Source organism: Cololabis saira, chromosome 19 (assembly GCF_033807715.1).
Source record: "Cololabis saira isolate AMF1-May2022 chromosome 19, fColSai1.1, whole genome shotgun sequence".
NCBI classification, from domain to species: domain Eukaryota; kingdom Metazoa; phylum Chordata; class Actinopteri; order Beloniformes; family Belonidae; genus Cololabis; species Cololabis saira.
This window is the reverse complement of record NC_084605.1, coordinates 7,710,864-7,725,423: the sequence shown is the minus strand read 5'-3', so window position 1 is coordinate 7,725,423 and position 14,560 is coordinate 7,710,864. Positions and strand designations below refer to the sequence as shown.

Here is a 14,560-nt window from a genome sequence, read left to right as displayed (position 1 = left end):
GCTGTTCCCTGAATCTGAAATTGTGTTTGGAAATTTCAAAGTGTTTCAGGGCATTCATAGACATGAGGGTGAGTAGATAATGGGCAAATTATGGTTCTACATTTGAGGAGTCCTTTTAATGTATTCTACCCAAAACTCCATTTGCTAAACGAGATCACCATAGACAAACAGGTCACCTCTTACCCATAGGCTGGTTAGATTAAGATTGACGATTTTCAAAGCAAATAGTTAAACACAGTTTAACACCCAGCAATGGTGGCATTTTAAGAGAGTTCTTGAAAAGCAAGACTTTAATAGTAAACAAAGTCGATCTTCAGACAAATGCGACAATCTCACCCATACCAGACTGAAGTTCCTTGATGCTCCATGTATGCAAACAATGCAAAATAGCATTTCATGACAATTATATTGACTGCATTTTCAAATGAAATCACAATTCAGTAAAATCAAAATTCACTGGTTTTTAGAGAGCAATAAAATAGGAACATTTTTAAAACAGAGCATGCAATACAAAGTAAAATTCAAATAGTAACTGTCACAGCCTGGCTCTTACAGCCATGACAAGGAGGGAGACACACCATGATAAGGAATAACAAAATAAGTTTATTAATAAGAAACGACTTAACTTAAATATGTCCAACAAAAGATTACAAAACATGGGATGTGGATGTCAGTAAAGTAAGCATGAGGTGCATGTTGTGTGAGTGGAGAATGTAGATGTGTGTTGTAGGATGCAAAACGAAACAACAGGATAAAAAAGGAAACTAAGGCTGCCACATCACCGACCAGGTGCCTGCAAGTGAAGGAAGAGAGAGAGAGTATGAATAACCGGCGTTCTATTTCGTCCCTACTGACCGCCAGGCGGTGCTGTAAGCACTGGATATCTCCCCTCGCGCATGCGCATGTCGAGTACAATACCAACAATGTCACGTCACCCGTGACCCCTGCATGACCCCCGGAAGGGGTATATCTTCCGGCGTCAGAATGGGATCGACTCCTTTTATCTTCTCGCTCCGCGCGTTTGAAGTACAGGACGGAAATAGGAGCTTTGTGAAGCTTCTTCCTTTCCTCCCTAAAACCGCCGGCCCAGTGCAGCTTCGTGCCATTCATGTAGGAGTAACGATTTTTTTCGTCCTCCGAGAGGCTGTGGCCGGCGCAGTATTGATGGTGTCGGGTTGCGGCGGCGTCTCCCCGCCCCGCCCCCCAGCGCGGCTGACAGAAGGTAAGCTGTCGGCTGCGCCTGACACCTGAACAATCTGTGCAGGGGGACAGCGTTTCGCTTCCTCTCCCACTTAATGTGACAACATTATTTTTTCCTTGCAGATTATTTTTTTCTTTTGAGAAAAAAAAAGGAAAAAAAGAAGACAGAAAAGGATTATTTTTTTCTTTTGAAAAAAACAACACAAACACCTTTTTTGGTCTTTCTTACAGCCGTGGTGAAGGCAGCGTTTCGCTCCCTCTCCCACCGGCACATTTGTGGTGACGGTAGCGTTTCGCTCCCTCTCCCACTTTATTGATGTTACAGCATTATTTTTTCCTTGCAGATTATTTTTTTCTTTAAAAAAAAAAAAAGGAAAAAAAGAAGACAGAAAAGGACTATTTTTTTCTTTTGAAAAAAACAACACAAACACCTTTTTTGGTCTTTCTTACAGCCGTGGTGAAGGCAGCGTGTCCGCTCCCTCTCCCACCGGCACATTTGTGGTGACGGCAGCGTTTCGCTCCCTCTCCCACTTTATTAATGTGACATTATTTTTTTCCTTGCAGATTATTTTTTCTTTAAAAAAAAACAAAAAAAAAAAATATATATATAAGAAAGGAAAAGAAGAGCGCCTTTTTGGCCTGTTTTGCGGCCGTGGTGACGGCAGCGTGTCCGCTCCCTCTCCCACCGGCTCGTTCATGGTGACGGCAGCATTCGCTCCCTCTCCCACTTATTGATGTGACATTATTTTTCCTTGCAGTTATTTTTTTCTTTGAATAAAAGAAAAAAGGAAAAGAAACAAGAGAGGATTGTTCTCTTCTTTTGAGTAAAGACGCCTTTTTTGCCTTTTCTCATAGCCGTGGTGACGGCAGCGTGGCCCTCCCCTCTCCCGCCGGCATATTGGCGGTGACGGCAGCGTGCTCGCTGTGGTGACGGCAGCGTTTCCGCTCCCCTCTCCCACTGACACACCCGTGTTGACGGTAGCGTGGCCCTCCCCTCTCCCGCCGGCATATTGGCGGTGACGGCAGGGTGCTCGCTGTGGTGACGGCAGCGTTTCCGCTCCCCTCTCCCACTGACACATCTGTGCTGACGGAAGCGTGGCCCTCCCCTCTCCCGCCTGCATATTGGCGGTGACGGCAGCGTGCTCGCTGTGGTGACGGCAGCGTTTCCGCTCCCCTCTCCCACTGACACATCCGTGCTTACGGTAGCGTGGCCGCTCCCCTCTCCCGCCAGCATATTGGTGGTGACGGCAGCGTGCTCGCTGTGGTGACGGCAGCGTTTCCGCTCCCCTCTCCCACTGGCACATCCGTGGTGACGGCAGCGTGACCGCTCCCACCGACACATTCGTGTGAACGGCAGCGTGTCCGCTCCTCTCTCCTGCCAGCACATCCGTGGCGACGGCAGCGTGTCCGCTCCCTCTCCCACCGGTCGCTGTGATGGAGCGTTCATGCCCAGGGTGCATGGCCGCCCTGGACCCTGCGGAAGACCAGGACCTCTGCGTGTCGTGCCTGGGCCCTGAGCAGCCGGGGCCGTCGGCCAGCCTCCCCTCATCTCAGCCGGGGTCTTCTCTGAAGCGATCGGCCAAGAGAGTGGTGGGGGCCCCCAAACGACGGCGGATGACGAGCCAGCTCTCCTCGAAGGTAGATCGCTTGGCTGCCGACATGGAGCAGATGAAGGCGCTCCTCCTCAATCTGCAACCTGGTACTGGCCAGGTGGAACCTGCCATGCCAGAGTTTGCTCTGGGGTCACCACCGCCGCTGCCGGAGGACGCCATCTCCATTGCAGCCTCGGCGAGCCACTTCAACGTGTCATCAGGGGACCCGGCCTCACAGTGCTCGGGGTTCTCCTCGCACTCATCTGCCCAGAGCTCTCGGGAGGGGACGGTTTGTTCCTCCGTGCAGAGCATTATCCGCACTGCCCTGGCACACTTGCAGCTGGATGCACCGCGTGCGGAGGCGGCCTCTAGCGCCTTCCACAGGCGCAATCCTTCTCCGGTGGAATTCACCATTCCGTCTTCGTCGGATTTTTTGAGGGAGCTGCACTCATGCTGGAGAGATGTCACAGCCGGCTGATGACCGTGCTCTGACGGCGATGGAGGACGCTGCTGTGGCTGGTCTCCACCACATGCCCCCCCATCGAGCCCTCCATTGCAGCACTGATAGTGGCTCCTGATGAGGCTGTGAAGCCAGATCCCAAGTGCCCCTCTACCCAGTGTAGGGTTACTGATGGGCATATTTGTAAGGCTTATGAAACAGCGGCACGCATCGGCCGGCTGGGGAACACCCTTTCTCATCTGCTACTGGCTCTCTCCACCTCCCTGCAGGATGCACAGGTGGATGATTCCACACGGGACTTGTGTGATGTGTCCCTACAGGCTTTTGCCTCCCAAACGAGGGAACTGGGGCAGCTGATGTCCACCCTGGTGCACACGCGCCGTCATATCTGACTGGCGCAGTCACCCCTGACGGAGACTGCTTGTAGGGTTCTTCGTCAGGCACCGGCAGAACCGGGGGAGCTGTTTGGGGCAACTGCCCTGGAAGCTCTGAACCGCACCGCCCTGGCCGATGAGACCAGGCAGCGGCTGGTGTACCTTCACAGGGGTGCGGCCGCTTCCTGTACACCGGGACCTAAGGGACCTCGACGAATACATGAAGGTCCTGCCCTTCCGGAGGCTTGACCACAGCAGATGCTCTGCGTTGGTCAGGAGGAAGTGGTTTGCAACTGTGGACCTACAGGGCGCTTGTTTCACGTGCCGGTCGCGGCACGTCACCGGTAGTTCTGGGGGTTCGCCTACCGGGGCCACCGTTGTCGGTTCAGGGTGCTCCTGTGCGGGCTCTCCCTGTCACCGAGGATTTTTTCACCAGGTGCGTGATGGCAACCCTTGCCCCTCTTATACCTTTGGGCCTGCTGTCGCTACGCCCCCTGCATTGTGGCTGGACAGCCTCGCCTGGATGCCAAGAGGCACGGGCGCAGGCTGGTCAGGGTTTCGCAGGTGTGTCCATACCCTTGCACCCTGGAAAGGCGGGACATTCCGGCTGAGGGGTGTGCCCTTAGGCGCTGTCCCCTCCCTGCCGGGAGGCTGTCATCAGTAGTCCTCACGGGTCCGCACGCGCCACGTCAACGTGCTGGAGCTCTGGGCTCCGCACTTTACACTCTAACATTTTTTGCAACTCCTGTGGGGGAGGCACGTGCCGGTTCGGTCGGACAGTGTGTCCACTGTCCCTTGATCGGCCACCAGAGGGGGCACCGACTCTGCACAGCTGCTGCAGGTGTCCCGGGGCCTCCTAGCGTGGACAGCTCCTCGCCTGCCCGGCCTTTGGGCGATGTTCCTGCCTGGAGACAGGAACCGAGTGACGGACTTCCTCTCCCGGCGCAAGCCGCCTTTGCAGAGGGTCCTCCAGAGGGCTCACGGGCTCCTCTTGGTGACCCCCTTCCGACCGGGGAAACAGTTTCCACTGCTGCGGAGGCTCTGCTGCGACACAACATGACGCCCCCCAGAGGGACCGTCTTTCCCAGCCGGGGATTCAGGTTTTGCACCCCGACCCCGTCGTTTCAGCTCTGGGTCTGGCCGCTGCGGCGCCCGACCCATTGTTGTCAAGCTGTCCTGAACACGTCAGGGCTGGCATCTCGGATGCCCATGTGCCTCCCACCCGCCTCTGGTATGAGTGCGAGTGGGGGAGATTCTCTGCCTGGTGTGCAGACGGGGCAGAGGACCCTGTTCTTTGCCCCGTGGCCACGATCCTGGGGTTCCTTTCGGTCCCTCCTGGATGATGGCCGTGCTCAGTCCACTTTAAGGGTGTATGTGGCGGTCATTTCGTCGCAACATGCCCTGGTTGAGAATGCCACCGTGGGGTGCCACCGACTGGTTTCTCTTTCTCAGGGGGGCTCGGAGGAGCCCCCCGAGGAGCCCAAAGGCCCCAGTTTTCGATTCCATTCGATTTTATTTATATAGCGTCTAATACAACAGATGTTGTCTCTAGACGCTTTCCAGTGAACATGAACATGAACGTAAATATAAACCCCCGAGCAGTGTGGGACCTGCCCATGGTGCTAGGTGCCCTCTCTTCTCCACCCTTTGGGCCCTTGGCCCGGGTGGGCCTGAAGTGGCTCTCTATGGAGATAGCTTTTCTCCTCGCTATGACACCGGCGAAGCGAGTCGATGGGTTACATGCCCTGTCAGTCAGCTCAGGGGCTACGTTGTGGCCGAACGTGGCGTTCCTGCCCAAGGTCCTGCCACGCACGCGTACTAATCGGCCTATCCAGCTTGGTCGGTTCGACCCCGAGCCTGCAGAGAGTGGGCCGAGCCCTTTGTGACCCATACGGGCCCTTGCTGCTTATGCTACCGCGCCTGTGCGACGGTCGGAGCAGCTTGTTCTCTGCCATGGTGGCCCCAACAGGGGGCGTGCTGTTTCTGGACAGCGCTGTCCCACTGGGTGGTGGACACCGTCGAGCACGCCCACAGGGCCAGTGGCCGCCCCCTACCAGTGGGGGTCAGGTGCCACACGACCAGAAGCGTTGCAGCTTCTTTTTTTTTTTTTTTTTTTTTCTTTTTTTTACCTTGTCTGCACACATATTATTGATTGATACCATGACGGTAGAAACCAAAAGTGTATATATGTGCATTATTACTATATTTAATATATACATATATATACGCACACATATGCGTACACATACATAAATATACACATACATTTTTTTTTTTTGGGGGGGGGAGGGGGTGGGGGGGGGGGTGACGACATCCACTGCCAATCCAGGAAGCAGGAACACACGGAGACACACGTCAAGCACTGGAAATCTGCAACAAAAAACCACAAACAAAGCACGAAACCGGCACGGAGCCAACCAAAACACGAACAGCAATCGACCTAAATCTTGAGATCTGATCGCAGTCTGAGCTAAGCTATCGCTACCGCTACCTAAACCCAAAAACTAGAGAGCCAGCATGCAGGTGAACAAGCCAGTGTGTATGTCTATGTGTGTGTGTGTGTGTGTGTGTGTGTGTGTGTGTGTGTGTGTGTGTGTGTGTGTGTATGTATATGATCATGCATGCGTGTGTGTGTGTGTGTATGCATGTGACTAAATGACTATATGTGTGTGTGTGTGTATGTGTGTGTGTGTGTGTGTGTGTGTGTGTGTGTGTGTGTGTGTGTGTGTGTGTGTGTGTGTGTGTGTGTAATAAACCAAACAAAGCTCCACCTGAAGTGTATCTATAGTGGGGGAGGGGGGGGAGCAACCCCGCCACCCGCGAGACCAGAGGCCGACAAGGAAGAGCCCGGAACCCAGGCCACCGGCAACCCCACAGAGGGGAGAAGTAGGAGGGAGGCAACCCACCGCCTGCGAGCCCCCCCCCCCCCCCCACCCGGCGGCGGCCGAGGGGGCCCGCGGGCGGGGCCCCCACGGCGCGGAAAGAAGCAGCCAGGGATCCCGCGGCGGCGGACCGCGACCCAGGCAATCCCCGGCCACCCGGTCCGGGCCGGACACGCGGCCAGGAGGCCCTCACCCTTCAGGCCAACGACCCCCACCCGGCAGGGGGCCAGCCTGCCCGGAGGGACAGAGCCGCCCCGGCCGCCGACGCGGGCAGGCGCACCCGTCCCCCACGAAAGTGGCCCTCCAAGACCAGAGGGGCGCCCCGCCGTAGAGGCAGCGGGGGGGACCGGAGACGGGCCCGGAGAGAGGGAACCCCCCAACAAGGCGACACCCGTGCAGGCCCGACAACGGAGGGCCCCAGACCCAGGCATCCCATTCATTCATCCATTCACCTATCCGATACCTATACTAATAATAATATAATATACTATACATAATAATAATAATAATAATAATAATAATAATAATAATAATAACAATAATAATAACCATCTTTGTATAATATAATATTGATAAATTATTAAGTTTTTGATGTCCTGCCAATGGAGGCTCAAATCCTCCATGGCAGGACCCTTCCATACCGCATTCTCACCGACACAGACATACAATCACGCACCGTTTCCCCCTCCCCGGGGGGGTCCAGCACCGCCAGAAGGCACCCCAGGGTGCACGGCGGGCCCCGCCAGGCCCGGGTAACCCGACCCACCTGTCCCAGGCCGGTGAGGGAACGCGGGTGATGTGGGACCCCCTCCCGCCCCTTGTGTTGAGTGCATGTGATTAATGCCATAAAAACAGGGAGGAGGGAGGGCCAAGTATCGATTGACACCGACCCCCCCCCCCTCCCGAACTACGTGTCCTTGTCAAGTGTATTTATAAAGTGTTGAATGTGCAGTGTCTATTTTGCTGTTAAAACCGTGAGGCGGGGAGTGCCGGGCCACGCGGGACGGTGCCCCCCACGACCCGGACCCCCCGCCTTTCGCCTATGTGCGTATGAATCGTGTAGGGGGGGCAAGAGGGGGAGCGGAGGCCGAAGCCAGGAGGCAGGACCAGCAAAGCCGGCCCTGATAAGACACCCGCATCCCCCCACCGGCCATCCAGTAGACGGGGGCCGGCCCTCCGAGCCGGGCCAAGGCCCCACCGTACCTCCACGGGCGCCCCCGGAGCCGCCGGAGCCCCCAGACGGAGGGGGAAACGGTCCAACATCCTCCCATTCATACTGACAACATAAGACATAGATACCTGGGAATGGCGCCACCCCGCCGCCGCGCCCGCCCGTGCACCCCCCGGTCAGGGGAGGCCCGATCCCCGGACCCGGCGCCACCCCCCCCCGAGGCCACCCCGGCGGACACCCCAAGGGTCACGGAGTCCCCACATCCGCAGGGGCACTTGGCCCCCGCCCAGCGACGGAGGACCAAGGCAGCAATGCCCCCCCAGCGCAGACAGCCACCCCCCACCCAGGCAGGACCGGGCCCTCCGGGTGGGACCCCCACGTCCACGGCCCAGCCCCCCCCGGGAGGCCCGGAGACGCCCAAGCCACAGCCCCCCGCCCGAGCCCTCCCCAGCCACCCCCCCCACTGCCATGAGGCACCCCCCCCCACAGGCCCCCAAGGCCCCCACCGGCCAGGGACAGGACCCCGCGGCCCCACCCACCGCCCCCCAGGGGCCACCAGAGGCCCGCGCCCCAGACCCCCCAAGCCGACCCCCAACCCCAAGGGCTACGAGATCACCCCCCCCCCCCGCCCCCACTAGGTAACGAAGCCAATAATCGGGGACCACAGAGAGTGCAATTCAGCCGAGTGTTGTTCAGTGGAGGCAGACAGGCGTTGCAGCTTCTTGGCTGCCCTGAAGGGGGTGCCTCTGGAGGACATCTGCACAGCGGCTTCGTGGACGTCGCCGGACACGTTCTCCAGATTTTACCGGATCAATGTCGCCACTCCCCAACCATTGGGCGTGGTTCTACTCCCGGGTCCTTCTGCCCCTGGTCAGTGAGGTAAGTGACCGGGATCCTACGTGACATTGTTGGTATTCGTCATCCAGTGCTTACAGCACCGCCTGGCGGTCAGTAGGGACGAAATAAAACGAAAGTTACGCCTGTAACTACGGTTCTATGAGTCCCGGATGACCGCCAGGCCTGCCGGTCACTCCGAATCCTCGTGCTCTCGCGAGAAGATTCTAGGAGTCGATCCCATGCTGACGCCGGAAGATATACCCCTTCCGGGGGTCATGCAGGGGTCACGGGTGACGTGACATTGTTGGTATTGTACTCGACATGCGCATGCGCGAGGGGAGATATCCAGTGCTTACAGCACCGCCTGGCGGTCATCCGGGACTCATAGAACCGTAGTTACAGGCGTAACTTTCGTTCTACTGAACATTCAGTAGAATTTCTTTTCCAAAGCATTACAATAATAAATATATTCAAAACGTTCCCATTTTAAATGGAGAACACAAATAAAAAATGGTAACAATCAGTAAAATCAAGATGTTACATATTTTAGTAACATTTATCATTCCAACACAATAAAAACACAAAAAAGCAACACTACAACCCTGTAACAGCTAAGGACTCAATAGAAATGTAGAACTAGAGAGCAACAAGTAAATAAATTTGACTATTTTTGTCTGGAGTGGGGCATATTGAAAACATATACGCAAACATATTCCTTTAAATAACAGACAGTTTGTGTAGGGAGAGATGGATCAATGGCCAAGGAGGTTCAATCAATAAAACAAGACTTACCCTCCTGAGACAATGGGAACGTCCAGGTTTTAACATCTGAAAACGCAGAAATGCAGAGTTAGAAATTGACCATGGACAAACTGAACAGACTTGGGCTACAAACGAGTAATTTTAATTAGACAATCAGGCGTGCATTAGTACAAAATACTTGATTGCACAGCGCTTTTATAAAATTAAAATTAAACTCACCATATCTGGCGTAGCGAGACTTGGACGGGCGCCTGTTGGAGTGAGACGTGGATGGATTCCTGGCGGAGGGAGACCTGGACAGGCGTCTGGTGGAGCGAGATCTAGACCTGGACCTATAACGACATTACTTTTTCTGAGAGGGATGCATCCATTGTTGGACCAAGTGTCATTGGAGTCACTTAATATTGCATTCAGTGCTCTAAATTAACGCCAAGCGGCCAAATGCTGGTAAAATTCCCTGGTGTTAAAGAGCAACTTACTAGCCACTTTGACCCATTACTGAATGTGTGTTTGGCTAGTAGGATCTACTAGCCATTTTGACTGGTGATGAAAAAAGTTAATTTAGAGCCCTGACCGCAGTGTATTAGGCAAGTTACTCAACTGTATTAAAAAGGCACAAACATGTCATTAAGCATACCTGGAAACACCCCTTTCTGCTTCTGGATGTTCAGTGATGTCTGCATCAAGAGGGGGAGGAACCTTGGCTGGAGGCTCCGGGAAGCTTGACAGGGTTACACTTATTAGTAATACGTAATTATTTACAAATACCCATGCAAAACAGAAACATCATAAAAAATGACAGTAATGCTTAGATGAATTATCTTTTTAACTGTACAGTTCTCTTTTTTTCTCAAGGTAAGTATTTTCATAAATTTTTCACACATTTAATCAACATGAATTATTTCTAAGCCTTTACCATGAATTATGGTATTTTTTTATCCGTTTACCAGTTGAAATAAAATGAATTTCAACATTCTTTTTAACCATTGCACACGTTATGTATGAAATGAGCTGAAAATAACAAAATGCACCTTTAACACACATTAAAATAATACATTCAAGACTTCAGAGTATCTGCCTTGTTATGAATTAACTTCTTTAGCAGGCTTTAACACACACCTCATAACAGTGCATCTCAGAATAAAACAGAAAATACACACACAGAGCAGCAAAATAAATAGCTAATAGATAATCCGAGCAAAATAATAGCTTTACCTCTTAACACACACAGTGAAAAGTAGCCGTAAGTCACGTTCATGTTTTTTACAAGTTCTCCGCCATTTCATGGACTGATAAACCATGTGGCTACTGCTGTTAGCATTCGCTAGCTAGCGCGAGCTAGCTCGCTCAGGTAACTCACCAGTCTCTGCCGAAAACAACTCACAGGTTTTCAAACACTGCTCCGCTTCCGGTAGGTATAGTTTCCAGAGTTCTTCAGTGCTCCTACGTGAGTTAACAACCGCTATTTGTTTAATAGATTGTGACTTTCTTCTCTATACAGGGCTTTCACGTGACGTCACCAAACGCGAGTCGCCATTACGGAGATATACCCCCCACCCCCCCAGACCAAAACAAAGCCAGAGCGTATGAGAGACTGCACATTTCTGCTCCTTCATAAACCGTAATCACAATCCGCGTGGAAAATGGTCAATTATTGCCGTGTGTACGGTTGTACAAATCGGTCTGACCGAGAAAAACACCTGGAGTTTTACAGACTTCCAAAAGTTATCACAAATCAGGGAGATACTTGCCGAAACTTATCAGAAGAAAGGAGACGTCTGTGGCTTGCTGCACTGAAACAGAACTTCACGGGCAAGAATCTTGACAACATTCGTGTTTGTTCTTCACATTTATTGTCAGTTAAGTGAAAAATAAATATAATAATATAATAATCTACTGTATATTTAGCGTTATTGCTCGCCATGATTTATTCATTTCATAGCCTTACAACAGAGTTTCTCAAACTAAATTTCTAGCACCCTACTCTGCCAGTGTACAAATGGGGGTCCATTTGGTAAAAAAAATGAGGTAATTCACGATGTCAGGGTATTTAATCGTTGGCAGAATAGTCGGGTCATCCGTGGTCCACGTTGTTTGCTCCAGCTCGTACGGATCATGGCCACCTAAAAGGTTTAATTTCTCTTTATACCTCGCCCTTTCTGGAGGACCAAGTCCTTCCCGGTATCTGGTATCTTCCCCACGTTTTGCCGAGGTTTTCCGTGGTTTTGACATGGTCAAATTTTACATGTTAGCCGCTTTGTTGTTGTTCAACCTCCAGCCCTCCACAGCCTCCACTCTGCCTACAAATAATCCCGCCGCTATGGCTGCCGGGTCGCGGTACCGCCCATTTCGTGACGTCGGTGAAAACCCTCTATTCTCTATTTCTCATCTGCTCGTTGACTCAGCTGTTCTGCCCGCATTTCTCTCGCTCTAACTCTCGCGAGAATAGGGTGGAATTACTTTCACTCACAAATAAGACTGAGTGTGTGCTAAATAAATATAATTACAGAATAATAACCAAATGAGAGTTAATAAATAAAATAAACATTTTCAAAGAAACAATAATATTACCAGTCCCAATTTTCTACTGGGTTTCATATATACATATATATATATATATATATATATATATATATATATATATATATTATTTCTAGTCCCAATTATCTACTGGGTTACATAAACAATACAAGATATATTCTTCTTTAATCAAACAAATTACTTGCACCTGTTTTAGACGTCTGCATGATGTCACAAAAAATTACCCAACCAGAGGTCAGATATTGAACTGCATATTGACGTCGTATGGACGTTCATATTTAGACGTCAAAGTATTGCACGTTGTATGGACGTTCATATTTAGACGTCAAAGTATTGCACGTTGTATGGACGTCTAGAAATGGTCTTCGACGGACCGACCAAATATAGACTAGATCTGCACGTCACCCAGACGTGCAATGTTTGCTGGGAGTCTTTTCCTTCAAGAACTGAAAATCTGCTCTTCCTTCAGATCGGGACGTGGGATCAGAACTTATTCACTGGAAAATATTCCATTTCGTGCCCTTCAAAAAGTCCTTCGTAAACAGTTCATGGCATAGTTTTACCAATTCTCTTGAATTAAGCCTGAAAGTCTACACAAATGCATTTGTTTTATTTCAAATACATTCCGGTTGTGTGAAAAGAGGAAAACGTAAAAAGTTTGACATTAACTAAATACTTCTGGATCTGTATGTTCTAAATAAAGTTACCAAATCATGTCAGTAAAAATAAAGATTCAGTCTCACTGTTTGACTCATAAAATGAAGTTAAATATTAAAAATATGTCGCCTGCCGCCTACAAGGATGGACATGGACAGTGTAATAAAGGTGATAATGTCTCCCCCTTGTGGCCATTCAAATGTACTGCACGGTTATGTTTTTGATCAGAGAGAACGTCATCAGTCAGCTTTAAGGGGGTTGAAGTTGACGGAGGCTCAACGTCCGCAGAGATGGCTGCTAAGTCTGTTGATGGTCACATCAGAAAACCTGATGATTACACGTCCAGTGAGTCGTGAAGGCCTGGCCAACCGACAGTGCGTTTATTACTCGTCGATGCGGCCACTGATGACCTGGAACCTTTATTGATCCTCACATCAAGACCGCTCACATCCAGGCTGAGAAAGTAAAGCCAAAGCTGTTTCTCAGATGCTGGGTGAATCTGGACCTACTAATCTATCAGAAGAGTCAGATAGACCTTAATCTTCCCAGTCTCTGGAGAACTTTGTCTGGTGGACCAGCAGAGAGCGCTCCATCCCCGCAGAGTCATCCTGTTGTACATGTGAGCAGCAGAACTGCAGCTGGTAATTGATAAGAGGAAGGTGAATTGAGTCGCATGAAAACGAAGACCACATCAGAAAGGTGGTTTGCTGTTATAGATGTTGCCCCGCAGCTCAAAGGTTCCTGGTTTAAGTCCCCTCAGAGGTCTGTTTCAGTGTGTTTTTCCAACTCCGTCAGAGGTTACGAAAGTTTCCGTATGGATCAACTAAAAGTGCATCACATGAGGTTTTCATTCGTTTAATCATTTGTAAATAAACAAAATTTTGTTTTAACTTCATAATTCATTCATCTATTTCATTTCAGATTTATGTCTTAGCCTAAAAGGAAAGTTTTAAATCAATTTAACAGAATAATCTTTGTTTTGTTACTGAAGTAAATGTACATTTCTTCAATCACATTTGTCTTATCAATATATAACTGACTACAATGAATTAATGAATGAATTAAAATAAATTCCAGCTCAGGAACGACCATATAAGGAGGAGAAAGGGTGCCTCGTCGACCTGCGGGTCTACCTGTGGACTTGGACGATAAAAAAAGAAGAGGAAAGGACACTTCTCCGCTGCAGCGATGGAGGTCACGTGTAGTTTTCAGAATCCTGTCAGGAGATGGTGAGGTTCAGGCCTGGAGGCAGCTGGCGAGTGCAGGTGATCACGTTTCCTCAGTCCCACGAAGCCAAGACATTACAGAGGACCGTCAGCTCTGATAACCTGGCCTGTCTTGGAGGATCCAACCCGGCTTTTTTCTGTCAATAAAACCCTTTTGAAGTCTATACTGGTGACAGTTTGATTCCAGATCCAGCTAAAACCCTCCAAACACTAACAGTGTGATACACTCAGTTAAGACCCGAGATTTTACCCGTTTTTACCTCCTCTCAGAAAAGATCTGAGAGGATTTGTGCCGCGAGGAGAACTGTCAAGAGTCCTGAGGGTTAATCTTGACATGGTAGCGTGCTTCTGGTTTCTGGCCAGTTCAACTGTGGATCAGCGTGGCATGCTCTCGTTATTATGATCGTAGTGTGTGTGCAGTTGTGGGACGTCTACATGGTCATGTGATGGACTGATGACCTGCCCAGGTGAACTGGACTGAGGGGATTGATCTAGATGGGTGGATGAATTGTCCTCTCAATGATTAGATCACAATAAAAGCTTCTCAGTTTTTCTTTGAGCATTCATCTTTCAGGGATGGAGTTTCAGCAACCTGATCTCACAAAAATCTGTCAAATGCCCACGACCTCTTACCACTATTTTCCGTGGTACCAACACGGAAAATGTTATAATTCCGTGTGTGGACCACGGATATTGTACCATGCAAAGTCAATGGGATCCGTGGTCGTGATATATACACGGATTATGACATTATTATTATTTATATATTATTCTTTGTTATAGTGGCTAAATTATGCGTTTTTGTCGCGCAAGGTACTGTTTGTTACTGTCAGTTTGTAAAAACACGTTTTTAACGCT

The 14,560-nt window shown here is 50.4% G+C and overlaps 1 long non-coding RNA gene across 1 annotated transcript; it reads right to left on the bottom strand.

Moving 5' to 3' along the window:
• Positions 1 to 492: 492 nt before the first annotated feature.
• Positions 493 to 10,190, bottom strand: LOC133419480 (uncharacterized). Its single transcript, XR_009770520.1, has 4 exons — positions 9,916 to 10,190; positions 9,498 to 9,610; positions 9,309 to 9,344; positions 493 to 793 (listed from the first exon to the last, which is right to left on the bottom strand). It is a non-coding gene; the product is annotated as an uncharacterized LOC133419480 (long non-coding RNA).
• Between the last annotated feature and the right edge of the window lie 4,370 nt (positions 10,191 to 14,560).